The following is a 10,308-nucleotide window of genomic DNA, read 5'->3' as shown; positions in this document are numbered from 1 at the left end:
TATTAGTATATTACAAAGTTAGCTATAGAAAGCAACTAGTATTACAAGTTAGCTATAGAAAGCACCTAGTATTACAAGTTAGCTACAGAAAGCACCAGTATTACAAGTTAGCTGCAGCTACTACTGGATCAATGTTGTTTTCACCTCTTGATATTGCTGAAGAACCATTATATGTACTTTGGATTAACCCACAAACCGTTACTTGCAAGCAGGGGAGATCTAGCATTGCAGGAATATTGAGCATCACCATAATTGCAGGGCACCAGTATTCTTCATAACCACTACCAAATTAGGCTGCCCAGTGCTGAAATTGGCCATGACATTGGTTTTCACCAAACTCACGAGTTATTGCAACTGAAACCACAACCACCACCAGTACCTGCAAAACACCAGAACTGAAAGACCATCATTGCACTAAAATGGACTGGTTTAAGGATAAGCACCATCTAACAGTCGTCATAATGACATCACCCTACTTGTCTGATGGTGCTCATCCTTAAACCGGTCCCCTTCTAGCGCAATGATGCATTTTCAATGCTGGTGTTCTGCAGGTACTGGTGGGGGTTGTTGTCTCAGTTGCTGGGACTAGTGTATGGTGAAAACCAATATCCTCATGGTCAACTTCGGCACTGGGCTGTCTAGTTTGGTAGAGCTTGTGCATACTGGTTCCCTGCAATATGGTGATGCTCAATATATTCCTGCAATTCTGGATGTTCATGCTTGCACAGTTTGTGGGTTATGCCAAAGCAATCTTCGCTGCTGGAACCCTCGAGTACAGTATAGTCAATATCAAGTTCAACTTTGGCACTGAGCAGCCTAGTTTGGCAGCACTGGCCCCAGGCAATTAAGGTGGTGCTCAATGACTTAAGCTCCACTTTACATGCACAGTGCCTGTCAGTGCAAGATTTCTCTACAAAAGTAGTTTAGCTGGTGCTGACACCATCCTTGCAGATATTCCAGAACAGACTGCCACTACCTTGAAGCATGAGCCAGAGCTGCAAAAATGGAAAATTTAATTAGTGTTATTATGCATTAAATTATCAACTTAGGTAGTCCTTTATTTAAAAGCACAGCTATCAATGTAGTCTTTTAAAAGCACAGCTATTAATGTGTGCATAGAACCCCCATTATTTTAGCAGACCCATTACCATCTGTCTTGAGTCAAAAACAAACACACAAGTTTTCAAACTTACTCAACTTTGGAATAAAATTTCTGAATACATTTCTCACATTGGATTTCTATCACTTTGCACTGCTAATTTATAAAAAAAAAAGTCAGTAATTATAACAAAAGCAGAACAATGGGATTATTATTCCAAACTACAGTTACTCTATAGGGGTAGAGGTTACAAATTTGTCAGATTGTAAAGATAGAAAATGTCTAAATCACAGCCTTTCCCCTATACCAATAACAATCAGTATTCTACCTCTCAAATACTAAACTAGACTAACTGCATGTATGTAGTACCTGCACCAGTTTAATTGTATTTGTATACAATCCATACCCAATAAAAATTCTCTGAAAAGGGAAACGTCATATGGATTTCTGTTCATATTTTAAAACTGCAACACTTACGATTCTCTAAGCAACTTCCTTTGCTTAAAATGGTTCTGAAAGGCTACAAAATGCTAAACTGGCTAGCACAATGATGCAAAAAACTTAACACTTTCAAGATATGCAATGAGATTTACCTGGATCTTCTAATCTCCAAATGTTACAGGGGGAGAGCATACTCAATCTTGATGACATCTGAATCACATGCATATTGGTTTTATTTTCTATTCTGAAATCTATTAATTACCTTTCCCTATAACTTCTCTCAGATTGGCTGATTTTTCTTTTGGTTTTGCATTTCATTGAGTCTGTCCATAAAGTTTTTAGCTGAAGATTTCAAAAGGATACACAATTCATCTGTGTACAAAAATATTACAGTAGTTCCTCATACACAGAAAACCCTATTCCACACCAGGTACTGCTTTACAATGAAACAAAATTCAATAGTTTCATTACTGTAGTTCACAAAAATCTGACCCTAAATGAAAATATGCATCTGAACAAAGGCACTACAGTACACAAATTCTGTGAACTGGTCTAGTTTCCTCCTCACCAGTTAGAACTGACTTGGAGCATTTAAAGCTTGCAAATAGGCTATTATGAGAGTTGGACAAAGTAACAAGTCAGCATTAACCATGCAATTAAGTATTAGCACTGAGAACCTTTACGACAAAACAAAAATTATTTCCATATGCATGTAACCTGACACTATAAATAATGGGTGAAAGTATTTTAAGGTTCTGTATCCCATAGCATGAATAAGGAAAACTGTACAGAGTGATACTTGTCCTGAACGGAGATTATGAAGTTGGCACAGGCGTATAAAAAAAGATGGATCAGTTATGAGATGTTATGTACAAATAAAACGAAGTTAAAAGATATTTTAGTTTAACCAGACCACTGAGCTGATTAACAGCTCTCCTAGGACTGGCCCGAAGGATTAGATTTATTTTACATGGCTAAGAACCTGTTGGTTACCTAGCAACGGGACCTACAGCTTATTGTGGAATCTGAACCACACTATAGCGAGAAATGAATTTCTATCGCCAGAAATAAATTCCTCTAATTCTTCATTGGCCGGTTAGAGAATCGAACGCGGGGCCAGCAGAGTGCTAGCTGAGAACGGTACCCACCCATCCATGAGAAATCACAAATAAAAGAAAATAATGCAGCTTCAGAAAAGGGTGTCCAACTTAATGCAGCTTCCGAAAAGGGTGCCCAACTTGTTACAACCAAGTTTGGACACTATATAAATAGCTTTTGTAATTTCTACTTTTTTCAAAAACCCTAGTCTATATGATTACCAACCAAATTTTGTTGAATGCAATATATACCACTTAACGTAAAAAGGTACCTCTACATTCTTGTAGTCCAATAGTACACTACTATCAAAGCTAACTTATAAAAATATTTTTCAAAAGTTTAAACTACACAAATGTAGTACTTTTATTCTTATCAGATAAAAAATAAAGAAACCTGGTTTCAAATAAACATATAAAATCTGTCCACTTTAGTACAGTATTGTATATTTGAATGTGGATACAAATCTTTGTCCACCTTCCTACTATGAGAGAACTAAGCAAATAGAGCTATTTTACCATAAACTTGAAGTTACAGTAATGATAGAATCATATTTAAAATTACCTCCATGTAAAACTAACAACCAATAACCTGATTGAACCCTATTTACCTTGAAACCCTTGTTACCCATGACAATTTTCTCACCAAGTACTGTACCCTGAAAGTTCAAACATAATCTATCTAACATGGATTACCATTTTATGTATATCTTTCATTTGTCAAAATTGGCACATTATTTTGTCCTAGTGGACTTTCACTTCAGATATCTTAAAAATGACTTGGATACCCTCTGCAATTTTCTTTGAAGTTTACGATCTCATTTCTACTGACAGAAAACAAAAGCTTTGTTTCACGCCATCCTGAAAGGCTAGATTTCCTAAACACCTATTTTGCATGTGTGAAATTAATCTGAACCCAAAACTCACTCTTGTGAACTAATCATTACAACTGCTTAATAAACAGTGCTATTTAAATGAACCTTTAGCTTTGCCACAATAAAATTTGCTGAGAAACTTTAAAGTTAAAAATGGCTGATTCCACCCAGGTATGAAATTCCTGTACTCTAAGTTTTGTTTCAACTTCTAAAGAGGTTAAGATTGAAAGTGACTATCTGTTTAAACTAGATCCCATCGTTTGGAAATACAGCACAATACCAACATTTTAAGAGACTGTGGATGCTGCAGATGCAATAATGCAGTTTCAATTATTCTAAACTATGCTGAAAACAACATTACTGAAATCACAAAATATGAAAGACAATTGCTACATTCACAACCGTGAAACCCCAAATTTCAGTCCCTCAACTCTATAGGAGACTGTACTGCTATTCAGCCCAGATCATATGTTCAGTATAATGCATTCTCTTATAAATTCTGACTGGATTTTCAGGTTACTTCACAAATTTCTCCAAACACTACCACCACCTTAAACAATCAGAAGTTGTAATAAAACTTTCTGGTTTTATGAATAAATTACCCAAATGTGTATCATAATAAAAGACCAATGACTAATCACTTCTGAAGTACCATTTTTAAGTTCGAGTACGGTAACAAACAAACCTGAAAAGATTCCTACTGTAGGTGAAAAACACCCCTTACAGTTTTAAATTTAAGTTTAGAAGACCTCTCGACACATTACCTTTAACATCTGCAGATCCTCAACCTACAGATTTCAGACTTCTTACTATTAAATTGCTTGTGGCTCTTTCAAACTGCAACACCTGGAATAAAAATGGTTTCATTAGGTCCAAGAACATTATTGACTTAGTCAGTGCTCTCCCTATGGCTTACAAAAATCACAATTTTTCAAATATCTTAACTTCAACAGTAGCAGCCTAATATACTTTTGCATAACCATTCAAGTAAGAGTAATACCATCATTGCCCTGTTCCTTTGTTTCAAAATATAGCATCACAAATCACACTTTCAATAACTAATCTTGTGCATAACATTACTTTCCAAGTCCACGATTCAAGTACCTAAGTGTACAATGCAAAGCAGGAGAATTTTTTTTTTTTTTTTTTTTTTTTTTAATTTGGGTTCATCTTTCATTTCGGAGTTTTTGGACAAACGTAGTTATCTCCTTTTGGAGAATATAGCCAACTCTGGATTTGGACACAGATTTATTTTATGTTGGGAATACTTTTTAAACAATCTACAATAAGAGGTAAAGGTAATTTCCAAGCCCACTCCATTCCACACATTACTACACATAGTAAAGCCAAAACAAATTTTCTCAAGACCACTCGCTTCCATGAAATAAAAAAAAATTCTACTCCATGAACTTAAAATCATACATAATTACCCTCCTCACCATCGTGCTCTAGAGAGAAAATGTACCCTCAACCATATAGACTGAGGTGCTCAACCAGCACTTAACATACAGTTAAATGGGACCAAGCAGTACGTGTAAGTGCAAAATAGCTGAGGTCGACCAGCCACTAAGATGCTAGGTGTATAAATGTAGCCTTATTATACTATTCCCAATCCTTCTAGCCATTTTAGGTTTTCCTCCCAGGCTGCTAAATGTAATAGGCTGGAGTGACAGTGTTTATTCCTCTTTAACCCTTACCCTTAGGAGTAATAACAGTTGTTGTTTGGGCCTACTTACCAAGACATCCAAAGCAAATCTCTTAAGGCATCTTGACCATTTTTTAAAATGCAAGATCACTCGAAAAAGCATGGAATCTCATTTTCTTCATTAGATTTGCAGTTATGTATTGAGCAAGACAGAATGAAAAGAAGTTTTATATAAGACTGTGAGTCTAGGGAATGTTTTCTTCCTTACGTCACATATTCCATTGTTCTGCTGTTTCCAGGGTCATTTAAATCCTCTCATCGATCTTTCATGGGATAATCCTTGCCTTCTACACTAAACCTGAGACTACCTCATATACATTTTTGTTTGTCTATTCTTGCTCTTCCCAATATAAATGAATAATTACACACACATACATACATACATACATACATGACCCGAGGGCAGCTTAACTTGATCCTGAGTCCTTTAGGAAAATTGGCAACATAGTTCAAAATTTGTGCCATGTTTAAAGAGAAAAACATTTTTGACATTATTACAGAGTGCAAAAATATTACAGGATGTCTTAATATTAGAAAAAGTACATATAAAACTATTTTAGCATGTAATAGGTTGGTAATACATTCATTCACAAAAAAAAATTGTTTACGAACATTTGAAATGGGAGAGCCACGCACCACCCTTGCTCAGCCCAAAATGACAAGAAGGGTTGGAAAACCATTAGCTAGGCATATTCTTGGCTCATGATAGAGTTTATATGGTAACTTCAAGCCCTTTCTTGTCACTACTAATTAGATTCTCCCTAGAAACCTATCAAGGTTCCTCAATTGTTCAATTTAAGTTAAATAAGATACAGTAATCTTATGTGCAGGGTCGCCACCATTCATGAGAAATGTTTTTCCTTAGTACAATGGTGTGTGCTTATTATGAAAGTGTTTAGGTGAGAATGCTAAGTACCTCTGACTCCATTATTATGACTGCCAAGTATGCTTTTAGTCCCTTACCTTACAGACCTTACAGTTCGTTCGGGTTGCCCCAGGTCCCTCAGTGTGAGGCACCTTTGATGTCTACCAGAGAATTGCTAACGCATCTTCCGGTATATTTTGCATCTTCCAATCTTGGATGGTCTGGGATGCATCTTAGATATTTGCCGAGCTTATTCTTAAACACATCTATGCTCACTCCTGTTAAGTTCCTCAGATGAGCTGGTAGCGCATTGAATAGACGCTGCATTATCGATGCTGGTGCGTGATGGATTAATGTCCTGTGTGCTTTCCTTAGTTTTCCTGGTATAGTTTTGGGCACTATTAATCTACCTCTGCTTGCTCTTAACTGCTTCCTTGTTTGTGATTGTCTCATTATTAGGTCCTTTATATGCATATAGCATTTCTACTTTATCACCATAGTTCACTGATTCAAATTTATCAGAGTTAAATACCATCCTATTTATCTCTGCCCATTTATATATTTTGTTTAGGTCTCTTTTTAGCGAGTTCCTATCTTCATCACAAGCAATTTCTCTACTTATTCTTGTGTCATCTGCGAAACTTCTTACTACTGAGTCCTTAACATTACTGTCTATGTCTGCAATCATAATCACAAACAGCAATGCAGCAAACACCAAATGAAAAGTGACGTCACTACACCTAAGTTCATTGTTGCTGATGGTTCATCTGATGGAGAAATTTTGAGGTTCCTCTCGAGGAGCTGAAGGTGTACTGTATCTGGACTTAATTACAATTTACCAACCTCTTATTTGAGATATACTAAGGTAATGCAATAAAACAGAGATTTTAGAATTTTTTTCTTCACTGTATTCACCAAATTTAGAATTTCTGGTTTAAACTTAATAGCCAATGTATTTCTGTATATTAAAATATTCCATGATCTCTTCCTTAATAAACATTAACTGTCCAAAGAGGCATGCCTTACTCCACAGCTGGCACATGTGGGATCATTGTTATCCTCTAAATTCAACTCTGGTTACAAATGAGATATCTGCCTTACCTTTTATGCTCCACCAGCAATGTGCTTTGGTGTTCCTTCATGTCTCGTCAACTGCTAAGGGGATGGATTGTGAAGTGTCCAAAAAACACCCCATATTAAATCCAAAGTTTAGAAGACCTCTGAACATATTAATTTCAAAATCTGCAGGTCTCAAACTACAGATTTCTGATTTCTTACTTTCACATTTCTTATGGCTCTTCACACTGCAACACCTGAAATAAAAATAGTCTTAATAGGTCTAAGAACATCCCCAAAATCAGTACTCTCCCTAAATCTTACAAAAACATAATTTTTCGAATAAACTGCAACAATGCCAGTACAGTAAAGTTTACAGTTACATAACCTTTCTAGCTGAGTGTATCATCATTGCTCAGTTTCTTTGATTCAAAATATAACATCATAAATCACTTATCCTTTCAATGACTTAATTTTATGCATAATAGCAATCTCCAAATCCAAGATTTAAAATTTTCCGATTAGAGTTCATTCTGAAGTTTTTGTATGAATCTAGCACTGTTTCTTTAGTGACCTCCTTTAGAAGGAAACAGTTAACTTTGGATTTACATAATCATTTATTTTAATACATATACAGTACTACATGTTGGAAATATTTTTTCTAAGCAGTAATCTATAATACAGGGTTTGAGTAATTCCCAAGCCCACTAGCTTCTGTGAAACCTATCTAGAAAAATAAATTTCTGCTCCAAGAACTTAGGTAAATTACCCTCTTCAACATGGTACCCGGAAAGATATTGCGCCCTCAACTCTACAAAGACACTCAACATGAGGTTAACATACAGTTAAATGGGACAAGCAGCACATGTACAGTACTAGATTAGCAAAATGGCTGAGGTTGACCAGTCACTAAATTACCAAGTGCACAAATTGTATAGAATGTAGCCTTATTAGCAAGGCATATTCTAAGCTCATGGTAGAGCTTACCTGGTAACTTTAAACCCTTTTCTTGTCACTACTAATCACTCTCTCCCTTGAAACCTATCAAGGCTCCATAACAAAACCTACAAACGCTCCTTAACAATTAAATTTATATCTGATGTGGTAATTTTACATGCAGGATGGTTACCATTCACGAGAAATGTTTCCCCATTGCACAGTGGTTAGTGATTAGCATGAAAGGGTTTAGGTGGGGTTGCTAAGTACTATACCTACAACTCCTCTGTCACAACTGCTGAGTAGACTTTTAGTCCCTTGGGGGAGGCAAAAGATTTTTAGGTGCCACCTGAGAAACTGACACCAGTGTACACCTGTGTTTATTGTTGCTGATGGTTCATCTGTTGAAGAAATTTTGAGGTTTCTCTTGAGAAGTTGAAGATGTATCTAGGCTAATTTGAATTTACCATCCTCTTATTTACTGTAATGCAATAAAGCAGATTATTTTAGCATTTTCTTCTTCACTGTATTCACCAAATTTAGAATTTGTGAATTGGCGTCATTAGCCGCTTTATTTCTGTGGGCTAATATGCTCCTTGAGTTTAAATGCCCTGACTTCTTCCTTAGAAAAAATTCATTGTCTAAAGAGGCATGCCTTTCTCCACAGTTGACACATTTGGGATCACTGCTATAGCTGTATTCTAAATTGTTATAGCTGTACAGTATTCTAAATTTAACTCTGGTTACAGATGAGATGTTTGCCTTACCTTTTATGCTCCATCGTCTCATAAACCGCTACTGTGAGGTCTCTCTTTGACCTTAAACCTGGGATGGATTGTGAGATGCCTCTTTGACCTTAAACCAAGCTCTTGATATTTTTACCATACACTTCATGATGCTGAAAGTAAAATACTGTATTTGTGTTGGGTCTACAGTATACAATATTCCTTACTAACACAACTTTAGTTTTATTTTATGTTTCATGTTTACTGAACCCTACAAAAAGTACACAAATCCTTCATTTAAGTTTTAAGAAATGTACAGTTAGTTCTGCTGCCATTTGGTTTCCTTTCCTTTCTCTTTTTAATTTTCAGATGCTATAATCTCTTTTAGAAAATTACTCTTAAATAATGACCACCAAATAACATAAAACCTCCCAATGCATCTTACTAAAACCTTCAGTATCAGAACTACTTTCTAGTCATTAATTGATCACAAGCAGCTAAAAAAAAAAAAATACATCTGGCATTACTATTTTCTCACATCCATTCCTCACCAATTAAAAACAGGATCTGCTTACAAATTGTTGATAATTACTGTACACATCCAGGGACTGTTATTATGTTATGTGACAGGGCCTAACCAAAAGTAACATCGGGGCCCCAAGTGCACCAAGCTCTCGCTTACCAATGTGACAACACTGATTGGAAATACATCAACTGGTGAGGATGTACAGTAATAACTCTTCTAGATCTGACTATACTTCAGAAAGTTTTTATGCATAAAAAAATGTTATTTCATTACTCTTCCTTTTATAAGACACTCATGACTGGCAGTATATAAAGACTCTAAGGAAGCTAAAGTCAACTTAAAGTTGTTGGTTAGCATAAGACCTCGTCAAGTGCCATGGTAATTTGGCTTGAATAATGATAGGCTTACTATGAAAAAGAACGGGGGTTGGGTTTCACTACTTTTATGGCATTTTTTAACATGTAAAGGGTCCAATAGGATTTGGCCCATCAGGCAGGATACTGTCCCCTATGTTGTTAGGTTGAATCAGGTAATATTTTGAAGTATTTTGGTATTCTGGTTCAGCAACTGATGTTAATACTGTAAGCCCACATTCTATAGTACAGGCTATTTTCTTATGCTATAGCTGGACTAAAAGTAGCTACCTCTCTTAATAAAATTATCAAACACTCCGACTTTGAGGTGTTTCTATTTCCCAAACTTAATCTGGTCCGGGAGTAATTAGGTGATACACTTTGATAAAAAAGACTACTGTTGACTTATCCTAATCTTCGTGTTATTACTTCTATAAAATGTCAGGGTGACAATTTACCCATATCAACACTGTTGCAATAGTTAATGTACATGGCCAATATAAAATTTTCATGGATTTTAAGTTAACATACTTTTTGAAAATATAACTCTTGGCCAGATTCACCTTGCTGAAACCATATTTCCAGCTTTATAATAATACATAAGTACAGGGTTATTTTATTTGGATTTGTCTG

General features: G+C 35.7%; 1 long non-coding RNA gene across 6 annotated transcripts in view; it reads right to left on the bottom strand.

Annotated features, from left to right (window-relative positions):
- Window positions 1–10,308, bottom strand: part of LOC136834287 (uncharacterized) — a 634,610-nt gene that overhangs the window by 779 nt on the left and 623,523 nt on the right. For 3 of the 6 annotated variants that reach the window (XR_010851722.1, XR_010851724.1, XR_010851723.1), the window contains 4 exons: window positions 8,839–8,969; window positions 7,181–7,392; window positions 4,274–4,355; window positions 66–995 (listed from right to left, as the gene is read on the bottom strand). This is a non-coding gene — a long non-coding RNA (uncharacterized lncRNA). Of the gene's footprint in view, window positions 1–65; window positions 996–4,273; window positions 4,356–7,180; window positions 7,393–8,346; window positions 8,473–8,838; window positions 8,970–10,308 lie in introns of all 6 variants that reach the window. The other 3 variants (XR_010851726.1, XR_010851727.1, XR_010851725.1) reach the window with 2 other exon arrangements.

This window comes from Macrobrachium rosenbergii, chromosome 53 (genome assembly GCF_040412425.1).
Source record: "Macrobrachium rosenbergii isolate ZJJX-2024 chromosome 53, ASM4041242v1, whole genome shotgun sequence".
NCBI lineage: Eukaryota > Metazoa > Arthropoda > Malacostraca > Decapoda > Palaemonidae > Macrobrachium > Macrobrachium rosenbergii.
Note: the sequence above shows the minus strand (reverse complement) of the source record. Positions and strands in the feature narration are given on the sequence as shown.